The sequence below is a fragment of the Amblyraja radiata genome, chromosome 15 (assembly GCF_010909765.2).
Source record: "Amblyraja radiata isolate CabotCenter1 chromosome 15, sAmbRad1.1.pri, whole genome shotgun sequence".
Lineage (NCBI taxonomy): Eukaryota > Metazoa > Chordata > Chondrichthyes > Rajiformes > Rajidae > Amblyraja > Amblyraja radiata.
Genome location: NC_045970.1, coordinates 42,054,119 through 42,076,375, shown reverse-complemented (window position 1 = coordinate 42,076,375; position 22,257 = coordinate 42,054,119). Strand labels below are relative to the sequence as shown.

The following is a 22,257-nucleotide window of genomic DNA, read 5'->3' as shown; positions in this document are numbered from 1 at the left end:
CAACTGGATCCTTGACTTAAAGCCTGAGACTTAAACCGTAAGCATAACCTTTTCAAGAATCAAGAGTGTTCTATTGTCTTATGTCCCAGATGGAACAATGAAATTCTTACTTGCTGCTGCACAACAGAATATGTATTCATAATAAATAATATGATAAACGAGAGAGAAAGAAACAGTTCAGTGTGTATATATATACGTACTCACATATGTTTATATATATATAACGCATACTCAAAAAACAAACAATAACAGTGCAATAATAATAATAATAATAGTCTATTGTAGTTCAGAGCTTATGAGGTTGTAGTGTTTAATAGCCTGATGGCTGCAGGGAAGAAACTGTTCCCGAACCTGGACGTTACAGTTCTCACGCTCCTGTACCTTCTTCCTGATGGCAGCGGTATTAAAAGGGCATCCACTTTTTATTACTTTGATGATGAAAGCTGCTTTTTAGAATGATCTCCTATATGTTTCAATTGAATTAATGTATATTTTATGATCCAAAGTGTGATACTAATTTGAAAACTGTTACTAATTCAGTAAAATCAGTACCTGTTAAATTGCTTTCCAACTGTAGCCTGTTGTTCATCACTACTCAAAGCATGCGGCGAAAATTATAGGTTTCACTGAATGAAAACCTCTGAAATGTTTTGTTGCAGCGTGCTTGTCTAATCGACTTGAAAAGACTGCAATAGAGGTTCATTCATTTGGAAATAAGGCTCACAATGGCTCATATGGATAGAATTAGGACAACAACATTTATGTAAATTTAACGAGTTTTATGGAAAGTATTTAATATAAATAGCAAGCATCAAATTTCAAATTGCTTGGTAGAGTTACTTCCCTTTCCATGCTCATCATATTATAACCAATGTAATAACATTTGGAGTGAAGTTCATCAATTAAAGAAAAAATGCTTTGCCAAAAGAGTTTTATTATCGATGAAGGATATTCCAAAGAACTATATATCAGTGAGAGTACTCTTTGAAATATTATTACAGTAGCAATACAGGAAAAATAATTACACGGAACCAACCACAAATAGTAATGTGACTGTGATATGATAAAATGATGTTGACTGAGGGATGAATATTGGTCAGGACTTTGGAAATGATTCAGAACTAACACCACAGGAATGTCAGCTTATCGAAAAAGTTGCATCAGTTGAACGCACGTCTTTGGAATGTGGGAGGAAATCGGAGCACCCAGAGAAATCTCATGTGGTCACATGGAGAACATACAAACACAGTACAGACAGCACCCGTAGTCAGGATTGAACCCGGGTCTCTGGCACTGTAACGCAGTGACTCTACCACTGTGCCATTGTGCTGCCCTATTAATAAAAATATGGAATGCGTTATGAATTTGCGTATCACCCTTGTGCAGGGACTATGCTAATCTTCTCTGTGTCTTATTTATATATGTGCTGCTGATATGGTGCACAGCCAATGAAGTACTTTCAGAGATTGTCACTGTTCATTCATTACATCTATATGCAAAAATTAGCTTTTTTTTAAATGATTCTGTTCAAGAGGAAATTATTAATTTCACAACTAAAATATAGAATTTATATTTATTTATATTCACTGAGGATGACCCCACAACATCACAGGGTGGATAACCAGTTGGATTGACACCTTACCATACTTTTTAACCATGAAAGTCAACATCAAAGAATATATCGATTCTGGTGCCATTTGGGATAAATATTTGTACACTGCCGTGGGTCTGCAGTGAGCTGGTAATCCACAAGTGAACCGAAACATGTTTGCAAATGACCTAGGGTCAGATTAATACTCCAGTTTTAGGTAACAGCAGTCTGAAGAAAGGTTCCGACCTGAATCGTCACCTATCCGTTTTCTCCAGAGATGCTGCCAGAGCCCCTGAGTTACTCCATCACTTTGTGTCTTTTTTTTTTGTACACCAGCATCTGCAGTTCCTTGTATCTACAATAATAAATACTCTACTAGTTACACCCTGCCAATCCACGGACACTCTTGGGTTGTCAGGCTTTGTAAGGTTGTCAGGCGTTGTAAGGTTCCACCAGTTTGCTGGTGTAATTAAACTAATTAGGAATGAGAGGGGTGATAAGAATTCAAAGCGACTTCAAGAGGAAATTGACAACCTGACAACAAGCAACAAGATAGCAGATGGAATATAATGAGGATAAATGTGAGGTTATTCACTTTGGCAGAAAGGAACAGAAACATTGGGCATTTTTGAATGGTAAAAGAATGGGAAATGTTGATGTTCGAAAAGACCTGGGTGTCCTTGTACAAAAGTCACTAAAGCCTAATGTGCATTTGCGATATATAACTAGAAAAGCATATGTTCTATTGACTTTACAGCTGGATTTGAGAACAAGGGTAAAGATGTCTTACCATATTTATGTGGCTTTAATGAGACATTGAGTACGATTTTGGTCTGCTTGCCTATAAAATGGATGTAATTGCTATTGAGGGAATGCAGCAAAGATTTATCAGTCTGGATCCAGGAATAGCAGGATTGTCATAGTGGGAGATATTGAGGCAGCCAGGCCTGTGTTCTCTACAGTTAAGATGTTTTAGAGGTTATAGTAAGTAAGGGGAGTGGAAAAGTTGAGGTGGTTGATGTCTCGCCGGCAGTTGGAAATGAAAAGATCTAAAGAGGGTAGAGGGCCATCTGAAGAAGGGTCTCAACCCGAAACATCACCCAATCCTTCTCTCTAGAGATGCTGCCTATCCTGCTGAGTTACCCTTGCATTTTGTGTCTACCTGTGTTCTTTACAGTTTGGAAGTGACCTCATTAAAACATGGAAAATACTTTGACAATTGACAGGGCAGATGTGAGAAGGATGATTCCCCTGGTGGGGAGTCTGAAACTAGGGGATTACTAGGGGGTAAGTAATTTAGAATTGAAATGAGGAACCATTTTATGACTGAAATGATGTTGGATTTTCACAGTTCTCTATCGCAAGAGACCGTCCATTTGATGGAGGTTCATCCATTGATTTAATTCAAAACTGAGACCAATACATTTTCGGATATTCAAGGAATCAAGGGATATGGAAATATTACAGAAAAATTATGCTGAGGTAGAGGGTCCATCATGAACTTGCTGAATGGCAAACAGACTTGGGGGGACCGAATAGCTTACTCCTGCTGATGTATTAATATTCTTGAAGCAAAAGTGAAAATATTAGGGGGATGGCAAATGCTCGCTAAACATCAGGAATGATATTCTGGATGTAAGCCTTTAGTTGGATAATAACCTGCAGGTAAACCAAAAGATGAATGATAATCTGCTGGTAAACCCTTTACAAAATGAACGTAAGCAGGCAAACACTGAAAGGCAATCTGTAATTAAATACTGAGTGGTATGGTAATCTTCAAGTGAAGTCTCTACAACCTGATAATATTCCAGAGGATTATCTGTAGTAATTCATTAAGAGAATAATAAAATGAAAATTCCTCAATTTACTCAAAACCTATAAGCGAATTATTTGTTGTCCATTACCTAAAAGGATCTGCATCTTAAAGTTTATAACTGCTGTTTTGGCAAAATACGAATTAAAAAGTGATAAAATACTATTTTATGGTTAAAATACTATTTTATAGTTAATTTACATATTGTATTTGAAACTTCAGATTGATTGTCCACTCTCTGTTTCCAATAGATGTCTATAGGTCTTCCTTTATGAAACCAGCATTCTCAAGGAATAAATCAAAGTGCGGTATTCTTGCAGTAAGTGAAAGGTTGAACTGCTGAATAGCTATGTGTTGTACTTTGATTCATCTTGAGATGGCCACCCTGTTATAGGGGCTATGCCATAAAGCTGGAAAGAGTGCAGTAAAGATATGCAAGATGTTGCCAGGAATTGAGGCACTGAGTTATAGGGAGAGGTTGGGCAGGCTAGGATTGTATCCTTTGGAGTGTAGTAGACTGAAGAGTGATCTTCAAGAGGTGAATAAAATCATTGGGAAGCATAGATAGGGTCAGTACTCATAATCTTTTCTCCAGGGTCAGGAGTCAAGAACCACAATCAGTACCCGGTTCCTGCCTTCTCCCCATACCCTTTGATTCTGCTAGCCCTAAGAGCTCTATCTAACATCCTTCCTATAGCAGTGTGAGCAAACTGAATACAATACTCCAAATGTGGCCTCACCAACATCTTGTACAATTGTAACCTAACGTCTATGGATTATTTCAGTCGTTTTAGTGTTTTACTGCAATCACAGGTTTTCTAAATACATTTCACTTGTAGATTTAGCCCGATAACAATCATTGTTTTTATTTTAATTATCTTTTAATCAATCTCAGAAAGAACTGATAAGGATGATGGTCGGCCTCTGCAAACTGTGGGAAGAACTGCCACAATACCCTGCGCATATTAATCCCATGTTGATTACAATTTGAACAATAGTATTACATTGACCCTACACTGTTTATATATTAGGCATTGCAGATTTGCAATCTATAACCAAAGTGCTTGCACCTACAGCAAGTAACAATTTTCAGCAAGAAATACAAAGCAAAGCATATTTTTCACTGTGTCATACCATTCGAAGTGTATTTCAACAGAATACAGGAAAAGGTGGTAGTGTCTAACAAAAGTTTGTTCAGTCCCTTATGCAGTCACTTGTGCAGCGGGTGGGGGGTGGAATCGTCAAACCTTTTTGAAATATGAGCCATAGGTCAAATTTACAGACCAAAACGATTAATCTAATTAAACTTTCATTTGCTGCAGTTTGGTTCATCATATAGAATCCAGAACTGATAGTGATACAGGTACTTAATTTCCCTTCTTCCCGCCCCCTCCCCCCCCGCCCAACCCTCACATCAGTCTGAAGAAGGGTCTCGACCCGAAACGTTGCCTATTTCCTTCGCTCCATAGATGCTGCCTTACCGGCTGAGTTTCTCCAGCATTTTTGTCTACAAGGTACTTCATTTGGTGTGCGGGATTGTTCTCAGGAATGCTAAGGCCAAGGAATGCAACCAACTTGAGGCGAGATATACGTGATGGATAGATTCAGTGACAAATTATAGAGTGAATTCTTTAGGCTGAAATAAAGACATGTTGGTGCTGTGGAGGGGGGTGGTTCACATCTATTTGTGGTGTCTCCATTATAAGAGTGCTTACTGCTGATGCAGAATGTCAACAGAAAAAGGAAAGGGTGCTAATGCCATCACCATATTGCAGATTACGAGGTAGAGTTAGTTTTAAATGTTAGTTATTAAGCACCATCATACATGCCCACGAACCGACCCTATTTCCTTACCACTCACCTAATAGGGCAGCAGCAAATTCCCTCACAATCAGGTATGTGGGAGTAAACCTGAGTACCTGGGGAAATGGGCTTCACGGTGGCGTAGAGGTAGAGCTACTGCCTTACAGCGCCAGAGACACGGGTTTGATCCTGACTACGAGTACTTGTCTGTACGGCATTTGTACCGTCTCCTCGTGACCTGCGTGGGCTCTCTCCGAGATCTTTGGTTTCCTCCCACACTCCAAAGACGAACAGGCTTGTAGGTTAATTAGCTTGGTATAAATGTAGAAAATTAAAAAAAATGGTCCCTAGTGCGTTTACAGTTATAACACTAGTTATACAATACAATACAATACAATACAATACAATATTTATTCCATATCATTTGAACCTCAGTGAGGCTCAAACGAAACTCCGTTTCCACAGCCATACAAACAGACAATTCCTACAAGACATACAGACAATTCAATTGTGCAGGAATCGCTGGTCCATGCGGAGTCAGTGGGCCGAAGGGCCTGTTTCCGCGCTGTATCTCTAAACTAAACTAAACTAAAGCTAACAGAATTGATGCTAAGTGAAATCATTATGGCTTTATTACTGAGAGATGCATTACTGACAGTGCTACTCTGCTGGGAACCTGATATGAACTGGTGCCCTCCTTGTTGTTGTTGAGCCAGGAACCCGGAAACAAAAACCCGACATAAACCCTTCTCCTCCGCTGGGAAGCTGGGTACAGGTCCCTAGTGCGAACCTCTGCTCTCTCCGTTACAACATGCTGCTCTGCGGGGAACCTGAGCCCAATAATCTGGCACGCTCCCCTGCATTCCTCGTTGCTGTAACCTGCTGTGTTGCAAAACTGGATCCAGAGATCTGGTGTTCTCCACTGCTGTTTTGGGAAACTAGTTTAAATCTTTGCCTCAGTTGGCAAACTCAAAGCAATGAATTGCCCACAGAGTTGCTGCCCATGAGGGCCAGGGTTGGGCAGGTCAGGGTGAGCAGTGCTGGCACTCAGCATTGAGTTATGGGGCTCAGGTTTTTGTATAGTAAATATGACGGTGAAGGAAGGACAATATGTATCCAAGTTGAGATGGTGTGCCACTTAGAGGGTGAACGTGCAAGTAGCAGTGCTACCCTGCACCTCCTGCCCTTGTTTTGTTTTGTTTAGTTTAGTTTAGAGATACTGCGCAAAAACAGGCCCTTCTATCCCCCGAGTCCACGCTCACCAGCAATCCCCGCACGCCAACACTATCCTACACACACTAGGGACAATTTACGATTCTACCAAGCAAATTAGCTACATACCTGTACGCCTTTGGTCTTCTATGTAATAGGGGTCACAAGTTGGTGGAGGCCAATAAGGAAAAAACAGTTATAAACAAACTGCTGGATGAACTTAGCAGGTCAGAGCATCTGGAAGAAGCCTAAACGGTCTGAGGGAGAATGTGTAAATTTCATACTGGGGTCACTGGAGATCTGAATCGACCCCAGGTCTCTAGCGCTGTGAGGCAGCAACTCTACTAGATGTTCCACTGTACCATCACGCTAGAAAAAGCATGTGGTAGCAAACAACAGGGCTAAGCATGAAAAGGCCGCAGGCAGTTCACGATGTGCAGAGAAACATTACCTTTGTTAGGCTTATGCATAATGACAGTGGTTTTGACTGGGGGAATGACAGGGATGAATACTGTTTGGAGCAAGCAGTTCTTGGAATTGTTTGGAAAGTACAAGAAATTCAAGACATTTGGGAAGTGTCTACACTTTGGGTACAAAAAAAATTTGCTAGGACAGAGGAGTCAAAAGTTGTTTTATTGAGGAAAGAGGTGATGCCAGCAGTTTTGAAGATCTCAGGGGTCTGGGATCCTTATAGTTAGGAACAGTATTTCTTTCATTCGAGATTCTGCTCAATGCTTTTGGCAATACCTTCAATGTAGAGCGGTAGACCTGCTGCTTTACAGCACTTACAATGCTAGAGACCCGGGTTCGATCCTGGCTACGGGTGCTTGTCTGTACAGAATTTATACGTTCCCCCTGTGACCTGCATGGATTTTCACCGAGAACTTCGGTTTCCTCCCACACTCCAAAGACGTACAAGTTTGCAGGTTAATTGTAAAATGTAATAAACGTAAAAAATGTTATAAATGTTAAAAAAAATTGTCCCCAGTTAGGTTAGTGTTAATGTGCTGGGATCGCTAGTCGGTGCGGACTTCGGTTTGCCGAAGGGCCTGGTTCCGCGCTGTATCTCTAAACTAAACTAAACATCAAGGTCAGAGGTCATTTGCTGTGAGTGTTAATAAACTGAAATTCACACTCTTGCCTACAGAACATATGCAGACAAATGCTAATATTATTTTATTTCAAGCTAACATCATTTTTGTTTATGCTCCAGGCAAGAATAAGTAAAACCAAATGCAATCAGGGAAATTGTTCTGGAATTTCTCCCAATTCTTTACTCAGTTTAACATCAAATAATAATCATGAAACATTCATTTTGCTTTAACGAGATATTGCTTACACGGAGAAGATGCATTGGAGATCAACGGTTAAGTCTCCATAAAATCCGTCTGTTGTTGATTCAAATTATGAATATAATTGGCCCTCTAATAACGTTTCTGCATGATGCCATTCAAAACAGCACAAATTGAGCATTACTGAATATCCGCTTACAGACAGAATGTGGTGCGAAAACAAAGTTAAAATAGGGATTTAATAAGTTGGCAGAGGAACTTGACTTAAGGAAGCAAGATGCGGTGCACAAGGGTGCGGTGGTTATGACTGTTGATGAGGTACTGCTTACCAATCCCATCATGACCAGTGATGAATGTACCTCAACCATCTCATTTGTAAGCAGGTGGACATGTGTCCATCATGGGGTTCTGTCCTGTGAAGGCATAGATTGTCCAAACATCCGAAGTGAATGTAACAGTGGATAGCAAAAATGATCTAACCCCATGAAGTTCAGGTGAACTATGGTGAGCAAAAATATCAAACACAGCATCCGACATTCAGAATTCAGAAGGTCATAAGTTCACAAGTGATAGGAGCAGAATTAGGCCATTTGGCCCATCAAGTCTACTCCGCCATTCAATCATGGTTGATCTATCTTCCACTCTCAACCCCACTCTCCTGCCTTCTCTCCATAACCCTGACAGCCATATTTCCAACATCTACAAAGCAGGAGCGAATAGTGTAATGAAATATTCTCCACTTTTCTGGATAATTGCAAGGCAATCTCAAGAAACCTGACATCACCCAGTTCAAAGCAGCCCACTTGACTGTCTTTGAGATTTAACATTGATTCCTTTACCAATGGCCCATGCCGCTGCAGTGTGTACCAATGCACAACCTTCACTCACCTCCAAAACCTATCTCCATTGCCAAGAATGACAAGGACAGCCGCTGCATGGGAACTCATCTCTCTACAAGTTTCCCTCCAACTTGCACACTGTCATTCTTGGAAATTATTGCAAATCCTTCTTCATTGCTGGAAGCTAAATCCCGGCATAGATTGTCCAAACATCCAAAGTGAATGTAACAGTGGATATCAAAAATGATCTAACCCCATGCAGTTTCTTTGTGTGTTTTGTGTGGGGGGTGGTGTGGTGGGGTAAGGGGGAAACCGCTTCGGTCGCCTCCTCCATGGAGAGGCGACTTTTTCCAGGTCGCCTCCCCCGTGGCCTAACATCAAGGATCGACGCGGCCTTTCCTGGAGACGTGCCCGGGGCTTCAGCGGCGGGCGCTGCGTGGACTCTCGATGTGGAGCGGGTGAGCCCTCGCTGGAGGGGAGCGCTCCGTTTCGCTGGCCCGGGGCTGCCGGCAGCCTGAAGTCGCAGCCTGAAGCCGCGGTCTGCAGAGCTCCAGCTGGTGCGGCGTCTACAGCCCGGGATCCCTCGTGGGGGACCCGGGGGAAGAAGAAGCCATCACTGCCGGCCCGCGGCCGACTTCTACCGCGGGTGCGGCATGGACTTACCATCACCCCTGGAGGGGAGCTTCGACCGCCGGCCCTGCAGTCTACGGTGCTTCTGGCCGCGGCGGGGACTTTAAATCTCGACCGCCGGCCTGCGGCCTACAACAATCTAAAGCCGCGGTCTCCGGTGAGGAAGAGCCGATCCTGGACTGACTGGACTCTGGTCCTGTACACGGGGGGGAAATGGAGGAGGACTGGCCAAATTTTTGTGCCTTCCACCACAGTGATGAATGCTGTGGTGGATGTTTGTGTTACAGTTTTATTGTGTGTTCTTTATTATTGTACTGCTGCTGACAACCCAAATTTCCACCAACCCTGGTTGTGTGGCAATAAATTATATCTATCTAACAGAGAACCATGTGGCACAATATAGAGCGACAACAAGCGGGCGGCAAGGTGGCGTAGCGGTAGAGCTACTGCCTTACAGCGCCAGAGACCCGGATTCAATCCTGACTACAGGTGCCAAGAGCTTCGGTTTCCTCCCACACTGCAAAGACGTACAGGTTTGCAGTAAATGGTATGGTATTGTGCTTTCTTTGTCACCTTAGTTTTTAGGTGTAGATACAGCGCGGAAACAGGCCCTTCGGCCCACTTGGTCCGCGCCGATCAGCGATCCCCACGTATTAACACTATCCTACACACACTAGAGACAATTTTTCATTTACCAAACCAATTAACCCACATACCTGTACGTGTTTGGAGTGTGGGAGGAAACCAAAGATCTCGGAGAAAACCCAAGCAGGTCACGGGGAGAACGTACAAACTCCGTACGGACAGCACCCGTGGTCCGAGGTACAGTGAAATTCATTTTTGGTATACAGTTCAGTACAAGTATCACTTTACATAAGCACTTAGATCCATCTTAGATAAGCATCACATATACAGTATAAGTGTACAGCAGTCGTACACTAAGACAGTGGGTAAAATTGTCCCTAGTGTGTGTAGGGCAGTGTTAATGTGCTGGGCGGCACGGGAAATAAATTATGGCCTTTTCATTGAATCTAACTCCCGAAAAATGAATAAGTGAATAAAAGCAAGATCCAATTCACTGAATGTTTGTCACAGTATGTTGACCAAAGGATTCAACCCATTCAAGTGCACTGACTATATGGTAAGCAATAGGATCTACCTGCTTAAAGTTTAGTGCCCTTGTGGCAATCAATAGATTCTAAAGTAGTAATAGTCTTCCTTCAATCTTTCAATTTATTTATTCCAAATATAGACCAGGTGTTGCATAGGCAGATGGGTACAGCAAGATACACAAGCTTTCTGAAGGAATGGGGTGAAATCAGTCTGAAAATCAAAGCTGCAATGTCAGAGGGCACAGTTGACAGAAGCTGATTGCAGTTACATCACCTTATCTTTGATACTAATTTCAATGAGGAAATTCAGAAAGGCTATGAAACATCACAGCAGTTCAAATGCCGAGTGGCATGATGGCGCAGCGGTAGAGTTGCTGCCTTACAGCGCCAGGGACCCGGGTTTGATCCTGACTACGAGTGCTGTCTGCAAGGAGTTTGTATGTTCGCCACGTGTGGGTTTTCTCCGGGAGCTCCGGTTTCCCCCCTCATTCCAAAGACCTGCAGGTTTGTGCGCTAATTGGCTTGGTAAAATTGTAACTTGTCCCTATTGTGTGAGGGATAGTATTAGTGTGCGGGGATGGCTGGTTGGCGCAGACGAAGGGCTTGTTTCTACACTGGATCTCTAATCTAAACGAAACCACTGAAAGTTTCCATTTCAATTGTAACTTGAAGAAACCAACATTTAATCTTGCACGTTGATCCTTTCATCAGGCAGGAGAGTCCGAGGGGTACCAGGTGACCGGGAAAGGGAGACCTGGGAATTTGATTTTTTGCGTCCACATTCGGTTTAGGGGTCCGCCTGCTCATGTCCGAGTTCACTGGCCTGTCCCACAGCTGCACTGTTACAAATGAAGTACACTGACTATAACTTTATTCCTGCCGCAGGGTACATTTCACTGAATCAGCCATGGAACTCAGCCAACTGCATCCTTCACTTTCTGCCAATAGATTTTTAGTTCTGGGGTCCATGAATCTGCCACTTGAAATTGTTAAATTCATGGTCGGACAGTTTTCCTTTCTGTACACAGCAAAAAATCTTTAAAACTTCAAATATCGACTGCAGCTCTGCACAGATAACCGAGTGCAAATATCTATCCTCTACTTTCACGAGCAACAATCCATGGGACTCTCTCACTCATCCATTTGGTTAGTTTGCCATGGAGTGAACCTATTGTGATGAAACTCGTAGGGGGTTCCACTTTTTGTGTGAGCTTGCTATATGAGACTGGTCGCTGTATGAGACTTCCACTACCTTAACCAGAGGAACCACACCTGTTCAAGAACCTCATTTACCGAATAGTGAAAGGCCTGGATAGAATGGATGTGGAGAGGATGTTTCCACTAGTGGGAGAGTCGAGGACCCGAGGTCATAGCCTCAAAATAAAAGGATGTACCTTTAGAAAGGCGATGAGAAGGAATGTCTTTAGTCACTGAGTGGTGAATCTATGGAATTCATTGCCACAGAAGGCTGTGGAGGCCATGTCAGTGGATATTTTTAAGGTGGAAATTGATAGGTTCTTGATTAGTAAGGGTGTCGGGGGTTATGGGGAGAAGGCAGGAGAATGTGGTTGAGAGCAAAAGCCATGATTGAATGGCAGAGTAGACTTGACGGGCCGAATGGCCTAATTCTGCTCCTATAACTTATGAACATGAAGAAGGTGGCTCACTATCAGCTTCTCCGAAGCTGTTAAGGGTGGACAATAAATAGTAACCTTAGCAGTAAAGTCCACATCCATAAAATGAATAAAAGAACATCATTGACATATCAGAAAGTACTCTGTTAGATATGAATTAGTTAGAATTTACTGAGGATAATCAGATACTGATTGAGTTTGAAATGGATGCTAATTCTTTGCTCGTGTCAATTTTTATTCCTTTCATGCTGCCCTGATAAGAAATGAGCTGTTGCTGACCCTGAGCGTTCATTCTCATTCTGCATCGGTCTGAGGCAAGAAGATTGATTTAGGCAAGACTTAGACTCTGATATGGTCAGGCAAAGATAGATCAGCAAAGCAACAGGAGGTACGGGAAGGTTTGAAAGACCAGACGTGGGCACAGGCTTTGGTGCTGATGGATTGATAATGATCGATAATGGAAGTTGAAATTATTGCAACATGAGAACAAGTTCATCCATCTATGGTTTCAGTTCCTTTGCTGCTTCTATTAATCACCTCTCGGTGGTCATTTCTTTTTTTAAGATGGCCAAAAAAGCATAAATTAATATGTGTCAAAAATAGAGCATGGACATCAATGATATTAAATACATTTATAGTGGAGGAAGGAACTGCATATGCTGGTTTAAACCGAAGTTTGACACAGACAGCTGGAGTAAGTCAGCGGGTCAGACATCATCTCTGGAGAAAAGGAATAGGTGACGTTTCGGGTCGAGACCCTTTTTCAGACTGTGAGTCAGGGAAAAGGGAAACGAGAGATATATATGATGATGTAGATCAGTGGTTCACAACCTTTTTTAGCTCATGGCCCCCTTGGGATCTTTTAATTTTTCTGTGGCCCCCCCAGACATTGTTAGCGGAAAAAAAGTACTTCAATATTATAATACCTTCCATAAAAATAGCAGTGTCTATTAATTGCACATATATTCTCTTTTATTCTATTCCACAAACATCAAAAATATTTCAACTACATAGATTTAAATGTATTAGAACTGAAATTTAGGAGGCAACAGGGTGGTAGCTCTGTGGCCCCCTTCATAGAACCTGTGGCCCTCTAAATCCCCAAAAAATTCTGTGCCCCCCCCCCCCCCCCCCCCCTGAAATTTGCCATGGCCTTTGGGGTCATATGGCCCCAGGTTGGGAATCACTGATGTAGAGAAATATCGAAGATATGCAAACAAATAACAATGATTAAGGAAACAGGCTGTTAGCTGTTTGCTAGTTGAGAACGAATACAGACAACGAGTCTCAACAAGACTTGCTTGCAATTAAATCGCTTGCAATGATTCTCCAGAACCAAGTCCTATATGAAAATTAAGTACAAATTCGAGGCTCGCACTCCCAGGGCAGCAGACAGGCAAATCAAAAGATTTACAAGGTTGTTACCAGGAGTCGGAGGACTGAGCTAAATGGAGAGGGGAGTCTGAGCTATTGGGTAGGCTAGGACCTTCTTCCTTGGAGTGCAGGAGGCTAAGGGGTGATTGTATAGAGGCCATACAATCCCGAGGGGCATAGAATGTGAATGCATGTAGTTTTTTTCTTTCTCAGAGTTTGGGAATCAAGAACAAGAGGACTTAGGTTTAAGGTCAGAGGGAAAAGATTTAATAGTAACTTGAGAGGAAGTCTTTCCATACAGAGAGTGGTGAGTATATGGAATATGCTGCCATGCAGTGGAAGTGGTTGACGCAGGCACAATAATAACAAAATTCATTTGGACAGGTACATGGATCAGAAAGCTTTAAGTGTCTGTGGGCTAAGCGTGGGTAAATGGGCATCTTAGTTGGCATGGATGAGTTGGGGTGAAGGGTTCATTTTCACGAGGTATCTCCATGAATGATTAACCATCACTGGAGCTAGCCTTCAGATGAGGTGTTAAACCTGTCATGTCAGGCATTGGTAAAAGATCCCTTGGCACAAATTGAGCAAGTTTTCCCCAAAGCGTGGGCCTGTAATCTCACTAATTACCTCCCTGCTGTTCATGACAGCTTGCTGTGCACAAGTTAGCAACCATGTTTCCTAATTACAGCCATGACTACACTTTCAAAGTACTTCATTGCTGTGAAGCATTTTATAGATATGTAGGATCTTGGTCGACAAATGCATTCTTCCTTCATTCAGAAATGGGCCTAAAGCTTCTTTGTCAAAAGGATTAAACAACAATAAATGGGAAACTGCCAGCACTTAATTGTTTCATATATGTGGAGTTTCTCTCTTGAAAACAAGATGAATTTTGGCTATGTCCAAATTAATAATCAAGTTATAGAGTCATTGAGTGATACAGCGTGGAAACAGGCCCTTTGGTCCAACTTCCCCACACCGGCCAACATGTCCCAGCTACACTTGTCCCACCTGCCTGTGTTTGCTCCATATCCCTCCAAACCTGTCCTAACTGCTTCTTAAACGTTGGGATAGCCCCAGCTTCAACTACTTCCTCCGGCAGCTTGCTCCATACACCCACCACCCTTTGTGAGAAAAAGTTACCCCTCAGATTCCTAATAAATCTTTTCCCTTTCACCTTAAATTTATGGCCGCTGGTCCTCGATTCACCTACCCTGGGCAAGTGATTCTGTGCTTCTACCCGATCTATTCCCCTCATGATTTTATACTCAGGTTTATACTAGGAATGGGCACGCAATGGAATTATGATAAAAGTCGTAAGGATTATATGTATCAGTAAATTGTTGGTAAACTCGAGCATTGGGGTGATAGATCCATTACCAAGGATTAGTTTAAACGAGCTGCCAAAAGTCAATAAATAAGGAAAGTTTATTGTTTGGTTACCATCAGATGTTTTATGGAAGTATAGAATATTGAAGGCCACCCATGATCTCAAGTTATAGGGCAGCATGAATATACCAGTAAATCCCAAACTGTCTTGGAATAGAAGGGTAGAGGGTATTATCAACAGTATTCGTCGACAATACATGACTCTGCTCCACCTTCTGTTTATAAGATGTGCCTTTTAGCTTGACTGGGTGAGCGCTCGCCTCATATAATTTCACTGCAACCCATGAAATTAGTGACAGGAATAGCCACCCCTCGTGTCTGATGAATAAATGAGCTGTATCTCTTATGTATATTATCATGATTAAAAAAACAACTGTGAGTAATATTCCAAATTATGGAAAATATACAGTAAGGTGTCCATTAAAATGTACTGAAGCTGAAAGGGGGCTGGCTTGTGACAGAGAGCAGCTAAGACAAGCTCTGGTGAGATTTGCAAGCGCAGTTAGAAATAAATCAAATGATGTGTATCGATTGACCCCCCGCGCAGAGTGGCGTGTCATGAATTTCAATTGCTGAAAAGTGTTCATCACCCTGCTGGTTTAGAAGTTTAGAAACATAGAAACATAGAAAATAGGTGCAGGAGTAAGCCATTTGACCCTTCGAGCCAGCACCACCATTAACTATGATCATGGCTGACCATCCAAAATCAGTACCCCGTTCCTGCTTTTTCCCCATATCCCTTGATTCCTTTAGCCCTAAGAGCTAAATCTCACAGAAAGGACACTCGAGGATGGAATGGCTTCCCGAGAACAGACACAATTAATACAATTGTGAAATTTCTCAAAGAATTGTATCAACTTTGTGCACTGGCATTTCTTCCAGCATTGTGCAATGTTGACCACACATTTTTGAATCCTGCCTTCACATTACATACTCCCATTGCTATTGATTGGAATATCTTGTTGATTCACTCGATATATTCACTCATTTTGCAAACTAACCAGCAACCTGAAGTTCAAAGTGAATAGTCTGGGGAGATATGCAATGTCGATTCATGCTGGTGATTTGCAAAGAAAAGTAAGTTCTGTAACAGGGAATGTTGTTTTACAGCTATTCCGGGAACGATGACAAATGAGTGCAAAAGAACCAAACTCACGGTGGTTTTACTAAATTCAGGAATCTTCAGAAGAAAAGGGGCTTCAAATATGATTGTCAAATATTGTTTACCATCTTTTGAGCAATGCCATAGGTCTATATTAATCTAGAACTGTCTGAACAATAGTGACATGAACTTGAGGAACAAATTTCCATATATCCTTAAGATACTGAAGGAGGCCATCCAGCAATACCATTCCCCAACTAATTTCCCCTTGTAACCTAGTCTCCTTTACACATTTCATTTTTCGCAGTCTTTTGTTTTTGATTTGGATGGATTTTGGATTTTGGATGGATATGAGCCTAGAACAGAATGCCAACGGCCACCGTGGACAGCGTGGGGCAAAAGGCCTGTATCCCTACTGTATGACTCTATGACTCTATGAAATGGAATTTGGAAAAACTGCCTCAAACTCCTTTGGTCTTCACACGCGCTCTGTCTTTCTGCATTTTCTCTGATTTCTCCCACTGCAAACACTATTTTCTCGTGACAGTATTATGTGTGTGTGTGCGTGTGTGTGTATTTGCATCCATTTGTGTTTTGCTCAACTGGGTACCTATGAGATTTGTGTGTATGAACGCCTTTGTGTGTGTGATTAAATGCTATTTAGCAGTGAAACCTCAATTATGTTGAGGATTACTCCCTCCACAAGCAATGCTGGATTCCCTGAGTGTTTCCAAAGTTTCCTTCTTTTGTTTCTGTAGTTACGGGCTGGCCAACAACATTGATCTATCAAGATGTTATTGGCTCCTGTGAACATGTGCTATCTCTGTCAGGTCTCTGGTATTTAGTGCTGTGCTTTTGTCAGCAATGGCTCCTTCTTGATTCCAGTTTTTTAAAATTTTCATTGGATGGATGGGATCGAGACCTGGCCGATCATGCAAAATCCCACCCACAGTGCCTGCACCCACCAGGGCCAGACATCGTTAAAGAAAAGGCTGAAACATCAGCCACCATATTCATCCAGAACGGCCGATCAAATAATCCACCTCACTTCTTCCCGAGAGCCTCACCATCAAGTTAGTTTCCAGCCAATTCTATTCACTCCATGTGATATCAAGAACGGTCTGAGTACAGTGGATACAGTAATGGTTACAAGATCAGACATTATCCATCTGTTGTACTGGACAGCTGTGCTCCAGAACTAGGTGAACATCTAGCCAAGCTATTCCATACCACCATGCGCAGACTGCAACATTCAGATATACCATGCCCGAAGTACAACATTATATCCTGATGCACATAATGTCAACATTATATGCATCAGGACAACAATGTCAACAACCTATTTTCTTCCAGAGTTTCAGCTTGACTGCCATCTTTTTCCAGCAGTTTATCTTTTGCTGCAGATTCCAGCAGCTGCAGTTGCTCGTGTCACCAATCCAACTTGGCTAATTGCCAAAGATAGACACAAAAAGCTGGAGTAACACAGCATCTCTGGAGAGACAGCATCTCTGGATAGAAGGAATGGGTAACGTTTCGGGTGGAGACCCTTCTTCAGACCCGAAACGTCACCCATTCCCTCTCACCAGAGATGCTGTCTGTCCCGCAGAGTTATTCCAGCTTGTCTATCTTCGGTTTAAACCAGCATCTGCACTTCCTTCCTACACATTTTGTTGCCTAATTGCCAAGTAGTTTGACTTTAATCATTAGTAAAATGATACAAGTTGTCATTGATGGAAGTCTGACCAGGGCAGGACCCACACAGTGATTGGTAGGGGAGTGCTGTAGAGCAGAGGGATCTAGGAGTGCAAATACATAGTTCCTTGAAAGTGGCATCACAGGTAGATAGGGTGGTTAAGAAGACATTTGACACATTGGCCATCAGCCACAGTAGAAGGGTGGATGTCATGTTGCAGTTCTATAAGTATATGAGGCCTCATTTAGAGTATTATGTTCAATTTTGGTCACCATATTATAGGAAAGACGTCAAGCTGGAAAAGGTGCAGAGAAGATGTACGGGGAAGTTGCCAGAACTCGAGGGCCTGAGCTATAGGGAGAGGTTGAGCAGGCTAGGACTTTATTCTTTGGAGTTCAGGAGGATGAGGGGTGATCTTTTAGAGGTGCACAATATCATGAGAGGAATAGATAAGAGTAAATGTACAAAGCCTTTTACCCAGAGTGAACCTTAGAGAACTAGAATACATAGGTTTAACGTGATGGGGGAAAGATTTAATGGGAAACTAAAGGGCAATGTTTTTACACAATGGTAGTAGGTGAAAGGAATGAGCAGCTGGAAGAGGTAGTTGAGGCAGGTATTATCACAACGTTTAAGAGATAATTAGTCAGGTACATGTATAGGATACCTTTCGAGGATTATGGGCCAAGTGTGGGCAGGTGGGACCAGTGTAGATGGAGCATGTTGGTCGGCGTGCGCCATTTTGGACGAAGGGCCTGTTTCCATGCTGTACGACTCTATGACTCTATGATAATGTTATAAAGCAGCACTATTAACCTACTCAGCAAAACCCAGTTGGGATTTGGCCAGGATCATTCAGCGTCAGACCTCCAGGGCAGCACAGTGGTGTGGTGGTAGAATTGCCAGAGAACTGGGTTTGATCCTGGCTACCGGCAGTGTCTGTACGGAGTTTGTACATTCTCCCTGTGACTGCGCGGGTTTTCTCCAAGTGCTCCGGGTTCCTTCCTCTTCCCAAAGTCTTGCAGATTTGTAGGGTTCAGTAAATTGTCCCTATTGTGTAGGATACAACTAGGGTATGGTGATCGCCGGTCGGCGCGGACTTGGGCCGAAGGGCCTGTTTCCACGCTGTATCTCCAAACCTTATTATGGTTTTGATCCAAATGTGGACGGTGAGCTGAATCGTATATATTTAACCATAGCTGAGCATGGTTGCCCATGATATCAAGGCAGCCATTTGACAACTTGTGGCATCAAGCCACCCAAAGTCAATGGGCATCAAGGCAAATATTATTCATAGCGATTGGAGTCATGCCTTACACTAAGGAAAAGTGTTGTTGTTGGAGGTCATTATCCCAGCCTCAGGCATCACTGTTAACATTCCTTGGACCTGTGACCAACCATCTTCGTTGGCCACATCAGTGCAACATGCACGTAAGAATACCGCCACTTGCAGATTCCCTCCAAGCTGCGCACCATCCTGACTTGGAAATATATTGCCTGCTCTTCATTGTTGCTGGGTCTAAATGATCGAACCGTGCCCAAGTCTACAGTGGGAGTATCTTCACCAGAAGGACCATAGCAGTTTAAGAAGGCAGCTCACTCTAAGCTGCCCTTTCCAGCGATGCCTGAAAATGTATATTAAAAATAAGCTGGAGATGAAGCTCTGGCTTCTGTCATCCATTGTCTTTCAACAGTCTATGACATTAAAGGCTAATATTTTATTTTATTTTTATAAAGTTGAGGAAGGTACATTAAAACACTAGGAAACCATTAAAATAATAAATCAAACTGAAATTGTTTTACAAAAGGCCCAAGGCTAACTATCACCAATATATTGAATAGGGTTACTGATCCCCTATCTTAGGATCTGACTGGCAATTCTCCCGTTGTGACTCTGGGGCATGCCTGAACTCTGAATCTGACTGAACTCTGCTGCTGGACTCCGCAGGGAAACTGGTGTTGAAGCACGATAACAGATGCGGCTCCAGGGATAAGGGTACTGGGGCATGAATTACCAGAATGACTGACTGCTGGTGGTTCCAAAGGGAACTGCATGCCACAGCCAGACATAATCTACCCTTAGTATAGTGCGTGTTCCCTCTCTCCTGTGCTCATCTACTGGATCTTTATTCCCCTGCCATAAGACATCACTCTCCAACTCCCCAAACACTACCAGTGTATCAGCTCCAAAGCCTCTGCCCCACTCCTGCTCATAGAGTCAGAGAATCCTACAATATGGAAGCAGGACATTTTCCCCAACTCATCCATGCCGAACAAGTTACCTATCCAAGCCAGTCCCATTTACGCACATTCGGCCGGTATTTCTCTGAACCTTTCCTGTCCAATTCCGGTCCAAATATCTTTTATTGCTGTATTTCTTTTGCTGATTAGCAGTGCAATGCTGCGGTGCTTTTCGTCTCTGCTCAGTCATGCCTGAAACTGCCCCTCACTCATATAACAAAGTCCATAAAACCTTTCTGTTGCTGCTTAGCTGAACCAACGTTGTCTGCCCATGTCAGTGTCTATACCTTGCCTACATCAATCAAATGGAGTAGGATTCTGAAATATTGCTCAGGACAGCAACAACTCATTTCCGATCAGGGCAGTATGAAGGAAATGTAATTTCACACGAATAGAAAGAGCATTCACTTCAAACCCCTGTTCTGGTCTGAAGCTGCATGCCCACTGTGTAATGGACTCATTCTCCGCACAGCATCAATTCCCTGTCCCTGTGTTCAAGTTCCATGAAAGTGTCTCTTCACCAACCTCCACCTCCCAATATGCCTGCTAACTACATCCTACACTTTGCTTACATTATGCATCATGAGAGTTTGCCTGAACTACTGAAAGGATTGCTGGAATGCCAAAGTTCCCACCTTTTTTTACCATATCACTGGCAATTGTTTTCCATCGATGAGTATCACAAAAACAACCGATTGGTTCATTTTTGTTCTGTGGGATCATTCTGTGCACATGCCTTTCACAGACAAGGCTCTGAAACTATCTTTAAAGCAAACAAGTTGCGAATCCCAGCCTATGAGAGGGGGGGGGGGGGGGGGGGGGGGGGTGGAGTGGAGGGGGGAGCTGCAGTGTGGGGGAGGGGGAACGTTCAAAACCATAACTTTTGTACTATTTCACCGATCGGAACAAAACTTATTTGACTTGCAGCAGAGGAGAATGGCGAGTAAGGTGGTGAAAAATCGTAGCGCTATGGGGATCGATTTTGCGCAAATTTAATTACGACGCAGACAGGAAGTGGTCGAGATGAGAGTTTTAGTAATATATATAGATAGATGATCAACCTTAAAAGTTAGCAAAGTTTTTCTCTCCACAAGTGCCCCATTGCCAACTGAGTATTTCCAAAAAATCTCCATATTATTTCAGATTTCCAATATTTTGTTTTTGAGTAAAGAGAATTCCAGTTGGATTTATCAGTCTTCCCATAAAGCAGAATGTTTCGAGTTTCAGCATTAAATGTTTTCAGGATTTTTTTAAATCTCACATTTCAGCCAACTCTATTCTGGGAAAAAGAACCTGTTCAGTTTTCATACTTTATAAATTGACTAGTCTATTCTGAAAGGGCATCGCTGAACAGGTGTAAATAACGAAGTGAGAGAGTGCAGTAAAATAGGACATAGATTAGGTGAGCTTTGCATTAGATATTCAGCATTGGCAACAGTGATTACAAAGAAGTCCAATATAATGGGCAAATGAACTTGTGCTTGAACAGATGGCAATGATTGTAGTTTTATCGACTCGCTCTGTCATTGAATCCTGTCATGTTGTTCTGTTGATTTGTTCTGCCATACAGTTTTATCAGCGAATTTTGTCAAGATCCATATGATGCGCTTCTTCTGTAACCTTGTCACTCGGTTTTATCAGCTCCTACTTCACTCTCTCAGCTTATCTCATGGTGCTGCACACATCTATCAGCCAGTTGTGCCAGCTGTCATTTCCCCCACTTCACTTCATTTTTTTTGTTGTCACCCACCTCAGTGACACATACCTCTGGCATCAGCCACTTGTGTAGCTTTTGTTTTTATCATTTTGGTTTGTAGCCCTGTTTCATTGACGAGATGTACAGGTTCATTTCCGCCTTTTGACAGCTCCATGTGGTGTTTCAAATGAATCTGGCTATCTGGCATTCATCTCAATGTCCTCGCTCTGTTGACTCACACCTACGGGTTTTTGTTTCCTGTTCAGTTTGCTGAATTGTTCTTGAATTATTTGCTTCATTTAATTATGGATAAAATCAGTGGCGGCTGGAAATACAAACTAAAATATTTCAATTCAGGGAAGTCACAGCAGTTTCTTCCCAGTTATTATCAGGCAACTGAATCATCCTACCACAACCAGAGAGTAGTGCTGAACTACTATCTATCTCTTTGGTGACCCTCGGACTACCCTTGCTGGCTTTACCTTGCACTAAATGTTATTCCCTTATCATGGATCCACACACTGTAAATGGATTGATTATAATCATGTATTGTCTTTCTGCTGACTGGATAGCACGCAACAAAAGCTTTTCACTGTACCTCGGTACACGTGACAATAAACTAAACTAAACTGAACTGAATTGAACTGAGATATCAGACGGAAGGTGCTCATTATTTCCTGATTCCCAAATGGAGAATACAGAACCCACTAAATAGTAGTCAACATGTCAAAACAGATACTCAGGGAGCTAAAGTCCGAATATGTCCCAATCCAAAATCTCGCCTGTCCATTCCCCCTACCGCCTGACCTGCTGGCATCTTCCAGCATTTACGT

The 22,257-nt window shown here is 42.5% G+C and overlaps 2 protein-coding genes and 1 non-coding gene across 3 annotated transcripts in view; 1 reads left to right on the top strand and 2 right to left on the bottom strand.

Annotated features, from left to right (window-relative positions):
* Positions 1-22,257, bottom strand: part of ctnna3 (catenin alpha 3) — a 1,079,953-nt gene that overhangs the window by 804,026 nt on the left and 253,670 nt on the right. The gene's annotated exons all lie outside the window — the stretch shown is intronic.
* Positions 1-22,257, top strand: part of lrrtm3 (leucine rich repeat transmembrane neuronal 3) — a 248,545-nt gene that overhangs the window by 169,312 nt on the left and 56,976 nt on the right. The window lies entirely within an intron of this gene.
* On the bottom strand, positions 1,342-1,443 carry LOC116981686. Its single transcript, XR_004414281.1, has one exon. It is a non-coding gene; the product is annotated as a U6 spliceosomal RNA (small nuclear RNA).